This window comes from Anabrus simplex, chromosome 3, assembly GCF_040414725.1.
Source record: "Anabrus simplex isolate iqAnaSimp1 chromosome 3, ASM4041472v1, whole genome shotgun sequence".
Classification (NCBI taxonomy): Eukaryota; Metazoa; Arthropoda; class Insecta; order Orthoptera; family Tettigoniidae; genus Anabrus; species Anabrus simplex.
The window spans coordinates 227,654,253-227,677,003 of NC_090267.1; the positions used below are offsets into that span (position 1 = coordinate 227,654,253).

General features: G+C 39.3%; 1 protein-coding gene across 1 annotated transcript in view; it reads right to left on the reverse strand.

Moving 5' to 3' along the window:
- Nucleotides 1-5,771, reverse strand: part of LOC136866170 (uncharacterized) — a 1,405,624-nt gene extending 1,399,853 nt beyond the window's left edge. The window contains exon 1 of the mRNA XM_067142902.2: nucleotides 5,741-5,771. The gene's annotated coding sequence lies outside the window, so the exon portion shown is untranslated. The remainder of the gene's footprint in view (nucleotides 1-5,740) is intronic.
- Nucleotides 5,772-22,751: the final 16,980 nt, after the last annotated feature.

Genomic DNA, 22,751 nt, shown 5'->3' on the forward strand with positions numbered 1-22,751 from the left:
AGCCTGACAGTCAGCCTGACCAAATCAGGTGTTGTCAACAGAAGGCCTGACTAAGCGCTGGATCTCCTCAGCTGGCTTTGGCTCCTGAACAGAACACACACATCATGCCTCCCGTTTTATCGAAACGTCATCGCGCTTGTAGCATCGTTAACCAATTTGAGAAATAGAAAGAAACATGTGAGGAAAGAAATGGCTAGTGGAACGAAAAAAAATTATGTTACTGAAAGAACTTGACACTGATGACTTCCGTAATTATTTGTCGACTACAAAAGTTTCAGTACATTGTTACACCTAGTGAGTCGACTGATATCGAAACCAGATACCGTCATGGGAGAACAAGTAAATTCTTTATATATATAGCTCCAAAAACTCCGCAATGACTTCTCGCTTAGTAGTAACTGCTTCATTATTACGTACTGTATGCAGGTGTGCTCGCACCGAAGGTTGCTGGTCAAATGATCAACCGACAACGCTCCAGACAATCTGATTTGGCAAGGTCGTCAGGCGGTCGGATGGCGTGGCCACTCGACTTCACCCGACTAACCGACAAGTGTTTCGTCGGACGACACAACTACACACAACCTGGTCTGACCAAATCCACCTGACTGCCTCACCAAATCAGGTCGTCTGCAGGGCCTGTAACAGAAAGTATCCCATCTCCAGGATTGCTGGTGGTTGGCGTTGGACTGACCACTCACCACGAAATCTGATAAAGAATTGGCCGGACTGATCTATTTAGGACGAAATTGCGAATGTTCAAAAGACTTCAGATTTGAATGATATCAAGTCCTGTAACAGCCAGAAATGTTCGACAAGGGAACTCCTCAGCTTGCCTCCTTTTCAGGGAGAAGAATATATGTGGGAAGACATATGGATCCTGGAAGTTATAAAGTGGAAGAGCTTGGCTCTAAATAGAGAGGAATGGCTAAAACGTTTGATGCAGTTCAGGGGTCACAAGGGCTGTCGAGTTAATGATGAAAATGTAACGGCCGTGGCCTTAATTAAGATAGAGCCCCAACAAGTGTCTGGTGAAAACATGGGATATCAATAAAAATGTCCGGCTCCATGGCTAAATAGTTAGCGTGCTGGCCTTTGGTCACAGGAGTCCTGGGTTCGGTTCCTGGCAGGGTCGTAAACTTTAACCATCATTGGTTAATTTCGCTGGCACGGGAACTGGGTGTGTGTGTCGTCTTCATCATCATTTTCATCCTCATCACGACGCGCAGATCGCCTACAGGTTTCAAATCAAAAGTCCCAATGGGAAAAGTACTATTGACCTAGCTTTTGTTAAAGGCGAATGCTATAAAATACTTGCTCGAAAAGTTATGTACCAAGACCCAGTGGCCACATTAAGAAAGCACATTCCAATTTCAGTATCTGTTGACTTCGGTAAAACAAGAGGAAATCTTAAGAATAATTTTCAAATGCTCACCACAAGGAACACAGATCTTGAAGTCCTTGAAAGGAAGATGAGCAGCCTAGAGAAAATCCCAGAAATGATTGAGGAGGGCCTCACTGACCTAGCGCTGGACATGACGCTGAATCTCATTAAGGAAGCCCAACTAAAAAGACCTCCCAAAACTGCAAAGATATGGTTCGATAAGGAATGTTACGACCTTAGAAAAGAGACTTTAGAACTTCTGCACAAAGCAAGGCAGTCGGACAGTAATGACATACTGGCAGAATATGCGGCGAAGAGAAAAGTATATAAAATAACAATCAGGAAGAAAAAAGCTATATTCTTTGAAAACCAAGCTCTCACGCAAGCTAGGGATGCTCAGAGGGACCCCTTCATCGCTTTAAAGAAGAGAAAGGATTGTATCACCCCAGACTTCCCAATAGCATCATGGGAACAGCATTTCTCTAAGACTCTAAACGCAAAAAATGTTCAAATAGCTCTACCACTTCGTGAGAACACGGAAGCAGTGTCCGAGCCGATAACACAGGACGAAGTTAAAACAGCAATACTCAGCTCAAAGGATAAAAAGGCTGTGGGACCAGACGGCATATTCAATGAAAATCTGAAAGACACTATCGATGTACTACTAGATATATGGACCACTCTGTTTAACAAATGTCTCACTTCAGGGAAAATTCCGGAAATTTGGAGACAATCAAACTTAAAAATGTTGTACAAAGGAAAGGGAGACAAAGATGATCCTGATTCATATAGAGGAATTGCTCTAGAAAATAACATCCACAAAGTGTATTCAAGAATTTTAGAGAACAGGCTCGTCGCAGAGACCTACACAAATATTCCAGAACAGCAGTTCGGCTTTATGAAAGGAAGAGGAACACTACATGCAGTAGCAAACCTCATCGAGAGCATACATGACACAATCAGACATCAAAATGGTAAATTCTTTGCAGTCTTTGTTGACTTCAAAAAGGCATTCGATCTACTTGACAGAAAAATTATAATTACAAAACTGGCCAATATGATTGGACAAGATAATCCACTAACCATAGCAGTCAACAATATCCTAGCCTTCAATCAGATCACAGTACAAGATGGGAAATCATCATCGAACAACATAACTCAGGGAAACGGAGTATTGCAGGGCGACCCTTTAAGCCCCCTCCTCTTCAACATAACCTTAGCAGATATCATGCAGGTCACTGACAACAGTTCAGTTGTACTTTATCAATATGCAGACGATATTGTTATGGGTTCGAGTAGCAGGGAAGAGCTACAAAGATCAATAAACAAACTTGAAGAGTACGCAGTCAAAAACAGCCTTGTGATAAATAAGAATAAAACAGTTCAGATGGTTTTCCGGAAAGGGGGGAAAATCGCATCTAGTGACAGAATACAATGTGGAGGGGTGGACCTAGACATAGTGAACTCGTTCTCATATCTGGGTGTCACTTTACAACCTACGGTCACCTCATTTAGAATTCACGTAAGAGAAAGATCTTTAGCTGCCATCAGAAGCATATTTGACATTACAAACCCGAGTAGACTATCGCTAGACACAGCCATGGCCTTATTTTACGCCAAGGTCCTCCCAGTTCTCACATATGGTATGGAACTTATTTGGGAAAGACTAACGGTGTCCGACCTTCGGACTATTGAAAATGTAAAGGCCAGATTTCTGAAACGAACACTGGGCATCTCCAAAATGTCACCATCACGACTTGCGTATGAATTATCCAAGGAAACGTTTTTACTCGAAGATTTGAAAATGAGAATGCAGCTTCCACATACGCAGCAAGAAAAGGAAGTTCTCCAAGAGCGAAAGAGGAAACAAGCAGAAATCAGCCTGGACTTTTACTCAACTGATGATATGATTGACCGCAGCTGGACCGGTCCAAATAATGGCATGAGAAGTGCTTTGAATAGGCTGGCGGTACATGGGTTTCACCATCGTCTATGCCGGCGATCAGGCTTCCATGAACCATCTCTACATTGTGTGTGTATGTTGTGTGACAAACATTGCGATCGCTATCACTTCAGCAAGTGCAACAAAAGAACAAAATCTTTACTAGAATATGCGAAAGATTAATGTATTTTAATGCACATTTGTGCGCTATTAAATATATTATTAAATCAAAAGACCTGCACCTGGCGAGCCGAACATGTCCTCGGACACTCCCGGCACAAAAAGCCACACGCCATTTCATTTTTACCACGGAAAATCATCTTGAGGCTACCTGGGTTTCGAACCCACTATCTCTCGAATGTAAGCTCACAGCTACAGCACCTGAACCTCGTAGGCAACTCACTCGGTCAGTTTACTTGTGCCAGGCTTCTCAGTTTCGTCTTTACTGCCTGACTTCCCTCGACCAACACTTGTTCTCTCCTATCTCGATAATATCAGGTTTGTTTTGTCTAGGATTTTTTAGTTTCACGCCATTCCTGGCTCTTCCCGTTTCATTGATACCTTCATTCTTCCAAGGGTCAGTCATTGCATATTAGTTTCAAGAAGGGACTGGAAACAATCAACTTTCACAAAATAAGTAATAATAATAATAATAATAATAATAATAATAATAATAATAATAATAATAATAATAATAATATACACATTTGGTGTCACTAAATGGTCTAAAACAAATATAGTGGACTTGTAGAGACAACTGAGGACATGTCTAACACACGGAATGCTTCATCCTAAATCTGCAGTTGAGCGAATGTACGTGCCACTTGTAAATGGAGGAAGAGGAATACTTAGCTACGCTCAGACACAAATTTTACGAATATACTTCCATTCAGAGAGAGATCACAGTCTATTCGCAGCTCTCTGTTGTGTTTGTGCAACAGTTTCTCTACGGGGTCGGGTATGAGTTGAGATGAATCTGTCATGGCGGATTTTTATGACCGGATACCCTTTCTGACGTCTGTTGATGAATAATTTTCTCCACACAATCTTAAAATCATGGAGAATCTACCTCCGAAATTCGCAAACACATAACAACTACAGCATACCTGGGAACAGAAAGAACGCCATGGTTCATATCCTCGCCTTCTAAGTCAACCATCAGTTGACATACTGAAATCCACTCTCTGGCTAAAACATGGCTACTTCCACGGAGAAACAGAAGGGTTATGATAGCAATCCAGGATAGAGTTAGAAGCACTCGTAACCTCCGCAAGTATATTTCAAAGGAAGTGTACGACAGATTTAGGAAATGCGGAGAAATAGCCGAGATGGTGGAATGTATTGAGGGTGCATGTAAGGCCATGGCAGGAAAAGAATATACTCCTTGGCATGATGAGGTAACGAAAATTCTGCACCAAGTCGGGACTTACAGACGAGAAAATCCCATATTATGAGTACAGACAATCTGATGTGCTCCAGCTGTATTGCAACAGATTTCTACAGACATACAGGACCATAAGTTTCAACAAGCCGGATGTTGTCCTTATTGTCAAACATCTCAGGAAGACTGATTTGTTGTATATGATATTCCCTTCACATCACAGTGTCTATCAACCCTATCTCCATAAGATTGCAGCGTACACTGACCTAGCACCAATTTGTGCATTATAAACTGCAACAACACTCGCAGGATCTGGACATCGCCTGTACACTTCACACAAAAGCAGAAGGTTGTCATTCTGAACACCTGTCGTCTGACAACAACATTCATATCACTGCAACAGAGTTGAGGAGAACATGACAACAGCCCGTCTCCTGATCAGTGAACTGCCACGGCAAGTAAAAGTACTACTACTACTACTACTACTTAGCTACCATATACATGAATTTTGGTTTTGCGCTATTAAGGCTGTTAGACGTCATATTCGACATTCCAATTTATTCCACCAGATGGCAGAGAAACCAAAAATTGGTAGAATGAGCTATGCCTGAGTTTTAATTAATTTTCTCAAGTAAACACTAAATGTGTTACCAGAGATTTTCTACACGCAGATATTGTACAACATGGAGTGTGAAATCGACTTTCTTCTGCCCTTATAAAATCCGTCTCGGCAGGTCTGAGGCCACTATTTTGGAAACCGAGTGTCAACACTCGACCATTGGTCGTTGACATCACCATCCAATTTTGGAAGAAATAGTCATCACGTCATCATTGTTATGGAACAGATAGAGATTTTATTTTAATTACTAAGAGAATAGCTTCTCAGAAATGCACCCTTTTATTGACTGTTCTTGCAGGAAATTATCAATAGCTTCGTTTTTTACTTTTCAATTCATTTGTATATAATTAAGGTGACGGATGCAACTTTGAAGGTTATTAACAAAATATGGGAAAATAATATGAAGCATATACTTACAACTGCCCCCGTCCGTATGCCCGATATGATGAAGGAAATCTGAAACAAAAGAATAATGTTCATAGCAAGGAAAATGTATTGGTAATAGGTTATTTGTCTAACAAATGGCTGTGTTTACGGACTAAGAGGATTGGGATCTAAATTGCATGGAGTTGTTAAATTTATACATCGTTAAAGGCAGTTATCTTAGCAGGGATCGAACCTGCCATCATGACGACACAAAGACAACGACAAGCTAAGCACAGCGTGAGTGTCGCACGATATCAAACTGATAAAATCATACTTCACGAGTAATGAAAAAGCGTGAATTCTATTCTATTTTTAAAATGAATACATCATGTGTTGATTTTGACATCTCTAGGTATCAGACACTTGTTGGGGAGTAAGGGTTGTGAGAAAACGAAGCATTTTTTAATTTGTCATCACCTGATTCTGAAATGCGATCTCGAATATTTCCATTTCTCCATACAAATAACCACTATGAAACTATTATATTTACGTTATGTGTCTCAAAACTTCGGTGAATAGTACCAGAAAACAAACAAAACAGAAGATAGAAACAAATTTCCTTTATTGTTGTTCGAAATAGTCGCCATCCACTACAATATACTTTCGGCAACGATAATACAGTTTCTGAAAACTGTCAACAACGTTGCCTCGTTAGCAATCTATCGCAGATGGATGGCTACCATATCGACGATCAACAGTGTTTTGACATTGGACTTGGCGGACTTTTGTGTCTGTCATTCAAGATCATGTGACAGCCGATTTGCGATCGATTCCTCAAGAGGAAAGATGCTGACAGTTACCAGAAGGCAGCAGTTATTTTGTCATAATGCTACTTGGGAGTATTCATGGCTATAAAATTTTGTGCTAAATCACCCAGTTGGACGTACTAAATCACCGACCATTTTGTTGGACGTATAACTTGATAGGTGGGGTTTATCTTGTGACACGGCATGGGAATGTTGTGTGCTGGATCAGCTGCCGTATTGTTGGACGTAGACCATGAGGCTTCATATTTATTTCGACTTATCGGAACTCTTCATCTCCCTTGTGGGTGTAATGAAGGGATGTATTTTCTGTACCCCCTGAATGTCGCAAGAGGCAACTAAGAGGGTAACAACGAAAGAAAAGAATAAGTACTCGCTCACTCGTCTTCTAAACCCAAAACGTATCCAAGATTCTATACTTTTCCGTTTAACAGCGGATAGGAATTGCTATCCAGCGAGGAAATGCTGCCAGCGTTATGGGCACGTTTCCAGAAAACACTCCTCTGGACGAAGTCTTTTATCATACACCTTAGACTTTCAAGCTGGAGCGAAGCATTAAAAAATGACAGTTAAAACACTATTGTAATTATATAAATGTATGTAGTTATTGTCAGTTGTTAATTTAATAACTTTCAAAAGCTTTTTAACAAAAACTTTTTTACAAAGTGTAAGTATTCTGGGCTTCACTGCATCAGATATCTAAACTTAATGGTACGGTATGGAAAATTTTTATGAAGTGCTCTTCAGGTGAAGAATTTAGGATGATAATCATAGAAAGAGATCGCAAGATTTAGTGTACAATTTTAATTATTGTATTGGCGTGTGATTTAACTTAAATGTTGATTTTAATTTTCTTTAAAACTTGTAGCCTACAAAACATATTAGTAGTAATGTTTCAAGTCTTGAGAGTTGTTCCATTTAGGTTATTTGTAATATTATCTGTATTCTACAGGATGTCTTTCTTTTTATGTGTGAAATCTTTTGTAAGTTGTTTTTTCTTACTTTATTTCTAATAACGATTGACTTGTACTACTGTTTTCTGTTGTTGATACACTTATAAAGAGGTAATGTCTCTTTGGCAGTGGTGTTTAGTAATTGATTTCAGTGTTTCCATGTTTTGTAATATATGTTTACTTGATTCCATGAAAGGTCCGATCTCCTCCATTTTTTCCTTTGATATGAATAAAGAGGGAATGGTTGCCTAGTCGTGCTTTCCACTGAACAGTAATCAGCACCGAGAGAAAAGTAAGAGTCTGACACAAATAAGTAGACGCAATGTTAAACTAGGTAGAGGTCACGAGGTCACAACGGCCGTTTAAGGAAATTATCATCCCCTACGGGAGAAGTGGCTATCATGGAAATACTGGTACCATTTAGTGAGCGAAGGGACTCGGTTTCCCTCGTACATATACAGTATTTGTTAAGGTGGTGATTATTGTTTAACAGGAAGTACAAACAGGCAACCATCCTCTATTAAAACTAATCAGAGGCGAAAACTGGAAGGGTTCCGACAATTCGAAAATTGAAGATATCGGCCAAAGAAAGACAAGGGCCACGAAAGGCATGAAAATAAGACTCCCTAGGCCTCGTAAAACTAATACCGTCGGGGTCGGAAAAGAAAAAGAGTTGACCAAGGAAGGTCGGACAAGATAGGTGAAAGCGAGAGCCTGGCACAAGTAATTTGAAGCAATGCCAGGACTGAGCTACGGGCCCTGTGGTCACCAACAAACGCTCACAATTTAAGAGAACCTGGAGCCCCTTTTAGTCCCCTCTTACTGCAGGCGGGGTATATCGTGGGTGTTTATCTAGCGCCCCACACACAGGGGGTTATTTGTTAAGAAAAGGTGCTTGAATGTCCAGTGTGTTTGAATTAAATATAACTTAAATATGACAAATGTCGTAGTTTGTCTAGAATATCTACTTAAATATCAATCATATTAATTAAATCATAGAAAAATACTAAAGAAACCTTGAGACAGTAAATCCCTTCAGAAGTCAGATGAGATAGTTACTCTTTATTTACGATGAAGATATCTCGACAATGAGTTCATGCATTTTAATTAGCTTTTTATTCTACAGCAGCCCGGTATTCGAGGAAAAAAGTAAATGTTTATATTCCTCCCCACGTCTCTGGGAGGGAGATGATTATGAAAATGAAATGGAAACTTGAAAGTAGAACTGCGTTTTGAATACGAAACGGAAGCGTACAACGAAAGATCTGTGCTCATAAATGTTTAATATTAGTTCTTTTATAATAACAATAAGAAGAATCAACTGCCTTCTTCGCAGTCTTCTTTCCCATGTTATTACTGTATGCAAGAACTCGGCTTTTTGTATACAGGAGGTACAAATCTCACCGTATTTTAAGCGAGTTTCCATTGTGTTTGACTCGCATTTCGTCTAAGTCACAGTAAAGCGCTTTACACCGTCTAATTTGTTTATGTATAAAGAATTAAGAGAAATTAATAAGAAGAAAATTAATATTGCGTTCAAACAGTACGTTTTAAGCATCGAATTAGAAATAGCAACGAATATAAATTTATTCAGGAATTTTGTAAAGAACAAAAGAAACAGGAATAAAAGTAGAGTGATGAAATTCTATGCTAAGGTATTCAGTATTAAAGAAAGTATTGGGAATTGTTACGCAAAATACTTTTGTAAAGTGTATAATACTGCAACATACAATCCTTTCTGTTCAAGTGGTAACTCAAACTCTCAGTTTGATTCGCTTCACTTGGATAAACAATATCGGGAAAGCAATAACGAAACGCAAACCTACGAAATCGTCAGGACCAGATTATATTCCTCCATTTATTTTCACTGGATGCAAAGATCAGTTCCTGTACGCATTAGCAACATTGTTCAAAATGATAGGTCTTCGATTTGTTCTGATGCTTGTAAGTATTCAAAACTTACTCCAATTCCCGAAACTGGAGATCTTAGCTTAATCAGTAATAATAGATCAGTAAATATATTGTCAGCTCCTGCACAGCTCTTTGAAAGTATTCTTACGGTACTCAAGGTATAATGAATGATGTAAAACCTAATATCTCTACTCATCAACATGGTTTCATGCCAATGCACTCTATCACCACAAATTTGATCCAATTCTCAGAGTATAATTCGGGGCATTTCGACGAAAGGGGCCAGGTTGGTACTGTATTTACAGAATTTCAAAAAACGTTTTTGACAAAGAAGATACTTTTGAAGAAAATCGATTCGTGGAATTACTCTCATTGCTTCTTATCTAGTTAGCAGGAAACAATATGTATTTTATAAAAGTTACTCATCTAAAATTTTATAGCTAATTGAGGTGTACCTCAGGGCTCAAATCTCGGATATCTACTGTACTGTAACTAATTTTTGCTAACGATGTTGATGTCGTCGTGCCTAACTCTGAAATATTACTCTTTGCCGAGTATCTGAAACTATTTTCTTCAATTAAAACCACATATAACTACAAGACTTTACAAAATGATTTAAATGCTATAACTTATCATTGTGGACTAAAGAGAACATATTACCATTCAATGTAAAAAAAAATGTGTTTAAACTTCTTACAAGATATCGGCAGCACATCAGGTATTCTTATCACATCAATGGTTCCATATTAAATGAAATAAAGCAAAAGATGGATTTAGGTACTCAGTTCAATATTGACCTTAAATTTGGAGGTCATATTGAATATATAGTTAATCAGGCCTATAGCAATTCGGGTATCATATTTCGAAATTCGTAAAATTTTCACCGTACAACGGCTTTCAACTTTGGGGCGTGGGTTGGCGATCACGGGACCCTTGTTTGAGTCCTGGCATTGCTTCCATTTACTTGCACTACGCTTCTAACTTTCATCTGCCTTATCCGACCTCCCTTGGCCGATTCTTGTTCTTTTCGACCCCGACTCTATTAGGTTTCTGAGGGCTAGGGAGTCTTTCATTTTCACGCTCTTCGTGGGCCTCGTCTTTCTTTGACCGGTACGTTCATTTTTGGAAGTGTCGAATCCCTTCCATTTTTTTCTCTGATTAGTGTTAAATAGATGATTGTTGCCAAGTTGTACTTCCTCTTAAAACAGTAATCACGACCACCAGTAAGATCGAAAGTAGAATGTGGTTCTGTTCTCTGGAGTCCTTCTGATACTAAGTACATCAAGTTCATTGATAGAGTACAAAAGTTGCTCTTTGAGTATATGTACTGGAAAATGTCACATACACCTATGTGTCCTACTCCACAATGTTATCACGTGTTAGAGCTCGGGAACAAAGACGTGAAAAGTGTATGATGGTATTTTTGTATAAAATATTGAATAGTAAAATTAATGACGAATAGTAACTTGGTAGTATGCCATTTTACGTTTCTCTAAGTGCTGGCAGGTTCAACAATTTACATTTTATTTCATATTAAGAAGTGTTACACAGAAGCCCAATAATAATTCTCCTTTTAATAGAAATCTAAAAGTTATAATAAATTAAATACACATAATGTGGATGTTTTCTTTGAATCAAATCAACTTTGAATCGGCACGTGATACTTTTCTATAAACCATGTATTTTTGAAGGTCATCTCTGTTTTGTCTACATGTCTGATTTCATTCTTCTAGTTTTCTTTTCTTTCTTATTTCTACATTCTATTCTTAAATTTCTCTTCTTTTATTTGAATCCACAGTTTTAAATTACCTATAAGTTAAACACACTATTCATCTTCTTACCTGACCGTACTTTAGGAATGTACGTTTGCATGACGCACTCCAACAGTATAATGTATTTAAGGTTCATTTTCTTTTACACATAAGCATACGATATTAACACAACGAAAATTAATCTGATGGACTACATATTCATATGTGGTTGGACGGAGTGATCAGTCTTAAGGAAAATAATGGATAAGAATAGTATTGTCAGTCAGACGATATTGTTCTGGGTAAAAGTATACATCTGTCAGCCTTAATTGCATACCTTAATCCACAAGAGGTACAGTACTGCGCATATGCAAGCGGTATTTGTGAAATGGAAATAATCGTCCGTGCGTTTCGGAATCTACAGTATGTCAAACTGGAGATTTTGTGGTTGTGATCGGAATATGACCAATTGCGTAAAAGTGAAAGCTTGTGTGTTTACTTGCTTGCTATTGATTTATAACACAATAACAGACTGTTGAATGCGCTGGAAATTTAGATACAAATAATTTATCTGTTTTTTAAAAGGAAAACAGATGTTCTTTTGGCTATGTGAGATTCTCTGATGACATTTGAAGTACTTAGGAATGTTTACCAGACGTACAATGAGAATTGATGGAGTGTTCTTGAAGAAAGCACTACAACATTGGACTGTGTGATGTATTCAGATTGAGAAACATTCAAGTGTTTATGTAACTCTCAGGAAATGTGACAGAAGCGTTTCTGAAGGTACATTGACTTCCTTCTCACGGTGCGCCATTTCGCGACCAAACGAAAGCAAATTTAGTTCATTTCCGGTGAGAGTATACACTTAAATAGCGACTGATTCTCATTGTCACCGCTTACAAAATAGAAAATGGGAACTAAAAATACAAAAATAAAACCATGGCGCTATGGCACTGATGGGCCTTGGTCTACTAGGTGACCGCTGCTCAGCCCTAACATAACTTATGCAATTACTGAACGTTGAATAACCTGAAAATGGGTGACTTTTATCATTTAATACCACCACAAGATAAGTTTTTTAAAGTCGAAACTTGACTAAACACTTCGCGTATATCAAATTAGCACAGAACTAGTCCTTCTCACTGCATCAATTCTAGTGAACTACTTATTTAGGTTTCTCCACATGTACATTTAAATTAAATTACAAGATTATATTTCAGTCAAGTAACTATGACGAAGGTTTTGAGGTCGTCCTTACATGGACATAATGACGACGTGATTGAGAACGAGTGTAATGACGGCATATATTCATAAAACATGAAGCAATAGTTACCCTTGCTACAACTATTTTGAAACTGATCACTGGAAAAGTCATCTATTCTGGCGAAAATCTAGCCTATTTCCAGAGAAGTGTACCCTTCAGTAAAATCCCGATATAGACTTTTTTCTTGTAAGACAGGTTAATCGCGTATTCCAATTGTATTTTAATCGTTATTGCTATTACTAGCAGACCATCAACGAAAAGGTGAATGAAATATACTACCAGAAATTGATCATCTAATACTCGAAACTCGATTCAGAACGTTCGGAAAATTATAAAAATACTCTTCTGTTTTCGTTTGAGGACAGTGGGATTGATCAGTATAGAGTTAGGAGAGGATTACTTTCCGGTTGTACTGCCTTTTAAACCGAGTATCACTAACGCTAGCTCCTCTGAGAAGTTAAATATTTAGTTCTTTCACCCTAGGATTAGCTTTCGTTTTACTAACTAGTATTCACGGCCTAACAGAAATGTATTTTTTCCGTTGCAGAACTGACGATAGGGGTGATGCGTTTATCAGACGGAAATACCACGGAACAAGGAAAGAACTGTGAGAGTAGGTACTGACTGGCTGCTTGAGAAATGGAACCTTAGACTGTGAGGATAAACAGCCTCCTATGACTAACGGGTATCTCCTTGCTGTTTACAGGCTTCTTCCAGCATGGGGACGATCAACTCGGTAAGTTTGGCACACTGGTAAGTTGAGTTGGTAGCACTGCAACTGCGCCCCCTCTCTGATTGACTGACACCTCTTTGCTGTGTTGCAGAAAACGACTGGGGCTACGAGGACGAAAATGGTAAGTGCGACTTCATCTAACAAAAAACTATTTGCTATTGTAATAGATTGTGTTGATTCATACACGAGGACATTGGACTCGATACCATGGATGAAAACCGTGGAATGTAAAAACAGAAATAATAATATAGGAAAGCAGACATTGAAAACACTCGGAAAAAGGAAAGCAAAAATCGATAAGGAAAATTCTAGGTCCAAAAGTCACTGGCAATCAATAGAGTCACAGAAACAGGAAGGACATTAAACAATACACTGGCATTCAGAACGACATTACAGGACACAGATCAACATTTTCCATACTCAAAAGAATTAACCCTGGGAGACTTAACAAATAGTCGAATCATATGAAAAAAGGATTAAAGCTAACACGGACACTATGAAATGGATCGATGAAACAAGAAACGATCTTAAATAGTCAAGAATCACATACGACATTCTAAACAGGAGATTGACAGTTCACAAGTGGTAAGTAACTGAAAAGCCGAAGTTAAAGATATCGACCGGAATAATATGGACCAATGAGAAACCGAGGAGCCAACCGATCAAGTGACTGAGCGGTTTGCGTCACGTACCTATTAGCTTGCGATCGGGAGATAGTGGATTTGAACCCCACTGTCGGCAGCCCTGAAGATGGTTTTCCGTGGTTTCCCATTTTCACACCAGAAAAATACTGGGGCTTTACATTAAATAGGGCCGCGGTCGCTTCTTTCCCACTCCTAGACCTTTCCTATCTATCTCGATGCGACGTAAAGCAGATTGCTGAAAAAATCTCGAAGTAGCTATTTGCAAGTCGTCCGGCCGTTCTACTGGACAGATTAGCTTCCCTCCAGAATTACAATACCTGTTGGTGAGTCATCAGACTTGGCAGATCTTTAAGTTCAGTCAACTTTGAGTAATCATAAAATCAAATCACTAAATCACCACTTCAATAATTAATTGCACCAGGCGAGTTGGTTGTGCGGTTAGGGTCGCGCAGGTGTTAGCTTACATGCGAGAGATAGTGGGTTCGAACCCCACTGTCGGCAGCCCTGGAGATGATTTTCCGTGGTTCCCTATTTTCACATCATGCAAATGCTGGGGCTGTACCTTAATTAAGGCCACGGCCGCTTCTTTCACACTCTTAGGCCTTTCATATCCCATCGTCACCATAAAACGTATCTGTGTTCGTAGTGGCGTAAAGCAAATACTAATCGTTGACAACTCCGCAACTCTCCCTGCAGGCTTTCCCTAGCCTGCAAAACATCCTGTACCTGTACATAGTAGCGGGTTGCACGCAGGTAAGGAACACTATCTTTACGTAATATCGGCGAAGCTAATCGATTACAAATGTTCAAGTTTCAATCAAACTTTTTAGAGATATGACTTACCATCTGATGAAAAATACTGTGGGTTAAGATACCCCTAGCCCCCCCACGGTTAGGGTTCGGAGTGACGTGTAAAAATAATCGAAAACGGCCAATTTTAGGGTCGAAAACATACTTGTTGGGGTCGCTGAGGTGAATAATCACTGCAGACGCCATTTAAGGTTCCACCGGCGTGAGGGTCAGAAGACGTAAGAAAGAAACTGTCCAAAAAACCGATGTTGTGGATGCATGTGTGAATGTTCCAGAATTGCTATCAACGATACTCTATACAGATATATTACTTACTATATGGAGAAAAATACTGTGGAAGTCAAACTTCCCTGCCACCCCTATGGTTGGGGTTTGGAAGGGAGTGACAAGGAAAAACCACCGAAAACGACCAATCTTAGTATAGAATCTATATATTTCGAGTTCGCTGAGATGAATTGTGACATTCCGCATGTCGTTTAAGGCGAAGTTCAGCCACTATCGGCACAGGAGTCCGAAGGGTTGAAGAAGAAAATGTCCAACATGACCGAGATTAATGTTGAATCCTCTGTTATCGGGTTTGCTAGGCTGGTTGGCGAGAGACCCAATGCCAGTTTGAATCGAATACATCTTATCTATAGAGCGAAGCGTAAATACATACAGCTATAAATTATTTTCCGCCTTTGCTGGCAGGACCTAGTGTTTACAGTGCACGATGTCTTCTGGTATAGGCTAGAGCAATTTTGTTACTTTCATAGATCTGTCTCTGTCTTATCCTTGGCTTTGACAATATGAAATTGACTGAGGCATGAGTGATGCTAGTAATGCCAATTCTTATGCAGCTAGTCCCTGCTATGAATGGTGTGAAAATGTTGCTCATAGGGTCGGTTGGTGTATGCATTTCAGTGGGCTTGGTAGACTGATATGCAATAGCAACTCTGGCTCGGTGATGAAAGCAACGGGAAACTACCTCACTCCTCATTTCCCTAGTACGCCTCTTCAGTGATGCCTAGGCCATCTATGACAGCTGATGGCAGAGCTGTTGAGGGTCCCACCAGCGGCATCGCTGACGGACTGAACATACATACATCACTTATTTTAATTTGATATGATCAGCTATTCTGGGCTGCCAGAAGGACAAAATAACAATGTAACATAATAACAACAAAAAATATAAAAATAGAACTTCAGATAGAAAATACAACAATAGCACTAACATTAATAATGAGTTCGTAAAATGTCAGTCAAAGTCACAATAAAGAAATTTAACATACAAAAAAATCACTGGACACATAATTAACAGCACCAGTTCTCTGATAATAATAATAATAATAATAATAATAATAATAATAATAATAATACTGAAATGAAATGTCGTATGGCTTTTAGTACCGGGATATCCCAGGACGGGTTCGGCTCGCCACGTGCAGGTCTTTCTATTTGACTCCCGTAGGCGACCTGCGCGTCGTGATGAGGATGAAATGATGATGAAGACAACACATACACCCAGCCCCCGTGCCATTGGAATTAACCAATTAAGGTTAAAATCCCCGACCCGGCCGGGAATCGAACCCGAGACCCTCTGAACCGAAGGCCAGTACGCTGACCGTTCAGCCAACGAGTCGGACAAAATAATACTAACAATAATGTTATATTCATGGGGGACACCTCTGATCCTGAACCGTATGAAATTAAAACGGGAGTAAAACAAGGAGGTGGACTTCCATATTTACTCTTCAACTGCGTCCTTGAAAAAGTGATACAAGAATGGCGCAAATAGAAAATGGTCCTCAAAATTCATCAACCAACAAGTTTAGGCAGAGGAAAACTAGCGATAGATTGCCTAGCATTTGCAGACGACTTAGCAATGGACATTTCAACAACCCGAAATCAGATTGAACTCCTGAAAGAAATTGCTGAAAAAGTCGGCCTTCATATATCTTTTGAAACGACAGAATACATTACCTGCAACAAACAAAATTTATGGAGACAAAATATGGCAAAATTAAACGAGTTGACAATTTACAGTAAGTATCTCGGCGAAACAATTCAGGAAATAGACTCGAAAGAAAACCAATGAAGTTAGATGGCAAAAGTTGGAAACTGCATATCGAATAACCCAAGATATCTATTACAAAATTGTATCTCCAAGCACAAATAAGTAAGACATTAATACATTCTTCAAGCATAAGGCCATTCACCGCTACACATGGGAGGCTAGGTGTACCAGATCCATAATAGACTATATCTTAACAGACTGTGAATTCAGGAAATCTGTTAGGAATGTACGAGTTTTCGCGGATTTTTCGATGATACAGACCACTATCTGATCTGTAGTGAACTAACTATCTCTAGGCCTAGGATAGAGAGAGTGAAATCTGTCTGCAAACGAATAAGGGTAGAAAATCTCCAGGACGAGGAAATTAGACAGAAGTACATGGATATGATTAGTGAGAAGTTTCAAGCAGTAGACAGTAAGCAGGTTCAGGATATAGAACGTGAATGGGTGGCATACAGGGATGCTGTAGTACAAACAGCAAGGGAATGCCTAGGAACAACTGTGTGTAAAGATGGGAAAAGGCGAACATCTTGGTGGAATGATGAAGTGAGAGCAGCCTGTAAACGTAAAAAGAAGGCTTATCAGAAATGGCTCCAAACAAGGGCCGAGGCAGACAGGGATTTGTACGTAGATGAAAGAAACAGAACGAAACAAATAGTTGTTGAATCCAAAAAGAAGTCATGGGAAGAATTTTGGTAATAACCTGGAAAGGCTAGGTCAAGTAGCAGGGAAACCTTTCTGGACAGTAATAAATAATCTTAGGAAGGGAGGGAAAAGGGAAATGAACAGTGTTTTGAGTAATTCAGGTGAACTCATAATAGATCCCAGGGAATCACTGGAGAGGTGGAGGGAATATTTTGAACATCTTCTCAATGTAAAAGGAAATCATCATGGTGGTGTTGCAAACAGGTGAGCTCATGGGGAGGAGAATGTTGGTGAAATTATGCTTGAGGAAGTGGAAAGGATAGTAAATGAACTCCATTGTCATAAGGCAGCAGGAATAGATGAAATTAGACCTGAAATGGTGAAGTATAGTGGGAAGGCAGGGATGAAATGGCTTCATAGAGTAGTAAAATTAGCGTGGATTATTGGTAAGGTACCTTCAGATTGGACAATATCAGTAATTACACCTATCTATAAGCAAGGGAACAGGAAGGATTGCAACAACTATCGAGGTATCTCATTGATTAGTATACCAGGCAAAGTATTCTCTGGCATCTTGGAAGGGAGGGTGCGATCAGTCGTTGAGAGGAAGTTGAATGAAAACCAGTGTGGTTTCAGACCACAGAGAGGCTGTCAGGATCACATTTTCAGTATGCGCCAGGTAACTGAAAAATGCTACGAGAGGAATAGGCAGTTGTGTTTGTTTCGTAGATCTAGAGAAAGCATATGACAGGGTACCGAGGGAAAAGATGTTCACTATACTGGGTGACTATGGAATTAATGGTAGATTATTAAAATCAATCAAAGGCATTTATGTTGACAATTGGGCTTCAGTGAGAATTGATGGTAGAATGAGTTCTTGGTTCAGGGTACTTACAGGAGTTAGACAAGGCTGTAATCTTTCACCTTTGCTGTTCGTAGTTTACATGGATCATCTGCTGAAAGGTATAAAATGGCAGGGAGGGATTCACGTAGGTGGAAATGTAGTAAGCAGTTTGGCCTATGCTGACGACTTGGTCTTAATGGCAGATTGTGCCGAAAGCCTGCAGTCTAATATCTTGGAACTTGAAAATTGGTGCAATGAGTATGGTATGAAAATTAGCCTCTCGAAGACTAAATTGATGTCAGTAGGTAGGAAATTCAACAGAATTGAATGTCAGATTGGTGATACAAAGCTAGAACAGGTCGATAATTTCAAGTATTTAGGTTGTGTGTTGTCCCAGGATGGTAATATAGTAAGTGAGATTGAATCAAGGTATAGTAAAGGTAATGCAGTGATCTCGCAGTTGCGATCAGCAGTATTCTGTAAGAAGGAAGTCAGCTCCCAGACGAAACTATCTTTACATCGGTCTGTTTTCAGACCAACTTTAATTTACGGGAGCGAAAGCTGGGTGGACTCAGGATATCTTATTCATAAGTTAGAAGTAACAGACATGAAAGTAGCAAGAATGATTGCTTGTAAAAACAGGTGGGAACAATGGTAGGAGGGTACTCGGAATGAGCAGATAAAGGCTAATTTAGGAATGAACTCGGTGGATGAAGCTGTTCGCATAAACCGGCTTCGGTGGTGGGGTCATGTGAGGCGAATGGAGGAGGATAGGTTACCTAGGGGAATAATGGACTCTGCTATGGAGGGTAAGAGAAGTAGAGGGAGACCAAGACGACGATGGTTAGAATCGGTTTCTAACGATTTAAAGATAAGAGGTATAGAACTAAATGAGGCCACAACACTAGTTGCAAATCGAGGATTGTGGCGACGTTTAGTAAATTCTCAGAGGCTTGCAGACTGAACGCTGAAAGGCATAACAGTCTATAATGATGTATGTATGTATGTATGTATGTATGTATGTATGTATGTATGTATGTATGTATTAATTACAGTCATTAAACCAGAATCTCTTTATGGATCAGAAACGCCATTTTTAAACAGGAGAGCAGGCATTGAAAACACTGAATAGAAATAAAAAATACACAAATATTCAGAGTGACATTAGAAAACGCAAGTTAAGATTCTATGGACATATTCAAATAATGTATTAAGACAGACTTACCAAACAAATATTCGAATTTTATGATAACAGGAGTTAAGCCAAAACAGACACAATGGAATGGATTCGCGAAATCAAAACCGATTTGAAACAGGCAGGAACTAAGCCAGCAGATGTCCAAAATAGGTTAATAATCAGATCCAAAATTCACAAATGGCAAGTTAACCAAGAGGAAATACCAAGGAAGAAGTCTGGAACAATCTCGTCTGAAGAGGGAAAGGAAGCACACAGTAAAGTAATGAAAAAAGTATGGGCACAAAGGAAGGCAAATGCATGTCTCTTAAGTACTTTCCGTACTCCTAATGGGCTTATTCGCATATACAACAACAACAATAATAATAATAATAATAATAATAATAATAATAATAATAATAAAAGTACCGGAGGTACACCTACTCCGTCCATTTACAGTGAGTGTCCGTTAGAAGGCCATCTGTCATATGAACGGTGAAACTTACCTCCGAAGGAGTTTGGAACTTTGTCTTCAGATGTCTCTACTGTCGACGTATGTGGCCCCTCTGGTGGGAGGATGGACAGTTAAATTTCAAGGGAATTTTGTTATTCATAAGTTGTCTAAACTGAATTGTTTGTGGATTGTTTTTGGTTTCTAGAGTTTCTAGCACTTCCATTTCTTCCCTCCTCCTTAAAGTTTTAGCCAATCAGGAATATTGCACATTTATTAACTCAACCAATAGAATTTGTGGGTGTGTACAGGGCTTCGGCGCAGAGAGTTCGGGAACCTTCCTCTCTGCTATAAAAGCTGGGACCTTTAGGGCCATGTTGTCTTTTCCATCGCTCCAGTCAGGAGGTTTAGTGTATGTCGGAGGCAGGGGGCACCCTCGCCCAACGTCGGAAGGCCCAACAGCTTAAGGCAATGACAGACATATTTTAAACATGTGATAGTATCAGAAAGCTAACTTAAGGGGAAGGTTTCAAAATTCTTTCGTAATATAAATTTCAATCTTTCAATGTAAATTTTTAAAAAAACTCTAAAGACCTTATTCTTAGAGAATAAAGAGTGGTAATCCTCTTTTAATTCCATTCAACTTGGTATTGGGGTGACTATGATTTCGGAAACTTTACATTAGAAAGGCAGAGATAAATTTTAAAGTCTTCGTTCTATCTAGTCACCTCTGTAGTATAGACTTAGCCTCTTGTAACTTCGCGCTATAAGCCCACATAGGGTTTTAGGAACTGTATTTTGGAGGAGTGCAAATGTTCGCCTCCTAGCATGTTGGTTTACGGCCGATTATTTTAACCTTTTCTTTGATCACTAAGGTCATGTATAATGGGCACTTATTGCCCCTGTTAAAGTTTAACTTCCTATTTAAATGTAACTTGGGCTGTCGAGCGAATAAGACAGTGAAAATGGTTCGTCTAATGTAAACATTTAGATTGCGCCGTGGAGAGGTTTGATTGTAATAAGTTTTGGAGGGTAGTGTCTTAGAGAATTGGTGGTGTAAAGCAAAGACGCTCTTTCGATTATTGTAAACTTTGTACCCCCGCCTCCTTACTTGTAATCGACTGGAGCAGTAGTGCTCTTGGTAATAGTGTAACGTTTCAACTAACTAACTAACTAACTAACTAACTAACTAACTAACTAACTCGTTTCTGAAAAATCATTATGTCTGTTGTACCTGCTGGTTCTTAGGTTTCAAATAATTGTTGTTATAAGAGTTGCAGAGCTACCCTTTTGTCTATACCACTGTTATTTGTTATTGTTCAACAAAGGTTAAAATCTGAAAAGATAAAAATGAAAGAAATAAAATTTCAAATTCTAGAGCTTTAAGTTAAGATTTGATCTTTTCTCTTCCACCCATTCACGCCCGCGCCTTCTTACAACTCTGTAAACCACGAAAACCCCGTAACAACAATAATAATCATCATCATCCTTATCACAAAGGATCTTACGTACCTACAACTGCTATTATTTTTAAGATGCTGTAGTTCTTTAACGTACCTGTACATTGACTAGTTCTAGATCTCTGTCTACAAATTTTACTTCAACGTCTTAAGTGCGACCTCCCGCATGGTCTGGTAATGCTTGCATGTCTCCTTGATGCCGATGCCGGCGGGAGCTTCGGCTCTTGGCAGGGCCACCCAGGCCGACAAGATCGAAGATGAGGAACCAGACTAAATGGCAGACTGCACCTATATCAGGCCCCTTACCAGGGTCATGATAACATTCTCAATGGTAGCTGCAGCAGAGAAGGAGATCTTCAGAATGGTGTACTTAGCGGAAGAGGCACTCCCCTTTCTTGAAGGAAATAGAGAGAGAAACCGCTGTCTTGCGGAGAGGAGGGATCTCAGGGAAGAAACCCTGACAGAAATTAGCCTGCTTAGGGGCTTAAAAGACAGCCTCCACCAACAAGCTCGGGTGCTGGGAGCTAACAACTGGCAGAACTTAAATTCAATTATTAAATAAACCTTTACGAAACATAGCCGGACTGATTGTATGTTGACATTTGGCCTGAAACATAAAATATGAATAGGATGTTGGAATGTGAGATTTAAGAAGACGAATACAACGGGGCCTCACAGACAAATTAGAAAATCTAGGTTTTGCATATGATGTGTGCTTATTGGCAGAATCGTACAAAGATGGCAAAGCTAAATTAGAGGGCACATACTAAGGAAATCCAGCGCTAACGAACTGAGTGAATTTAACCTGCCTAAGCCAAATCCTAACTCTGGAATCGAGCGACTGACCAGAAACTGCCATTCCCAGCAAACACTCGAACTCAGCGAACTATTATTAACTGTCTTGAAAAATATTATTATGGGTTTGTTACAAGCCTACAAGTCTGTCAATCTCACCATTTTCAAGTTAAAGGATTATATTTGCAATAAAGTCTCGCTTATTTTCGTTTCTCTTGTCTGCATCTGAAGAACTTGAAACATAGCTTATCTTTACGTAGGTGTTCGTTTGATCTCTTTTGAGATTCTTCAAATACACTACTATGTTGGGATGCGGAGAGTCACATGATGCATTGAAGTTTGCGTGAAAACATTCATAAGCGTTGGTAGTTTCGTTGGTATATACTGATTTTTTCCACCCAGACGGAAGAAGGGATTTCTCCTCCTCATCTATGTAATACTCCGTAAGGTAGACTAGCCTGCGATTTTGTTGACAGGCAACTAGTGTATTACCCGCCACCTACAAATAGATACATACTGTATTTATTACGATACGGTTAGATAGAAATAAAGAGAAAAGCAAAGAGCGGATTCCATTTTGCTTTATATTTATTTATAAAATATGTACTTAAAAGGCCTGGGAAAAATGAATTAGACAACCAATGAGTTTTACCCTCATAAAGGCTGAATATAAGGCTTCATGAACCGCTAGCTCAAAATGTACTACAATTGTTCTTGTTTGAAAATCACTTCCCTCTTGTGACA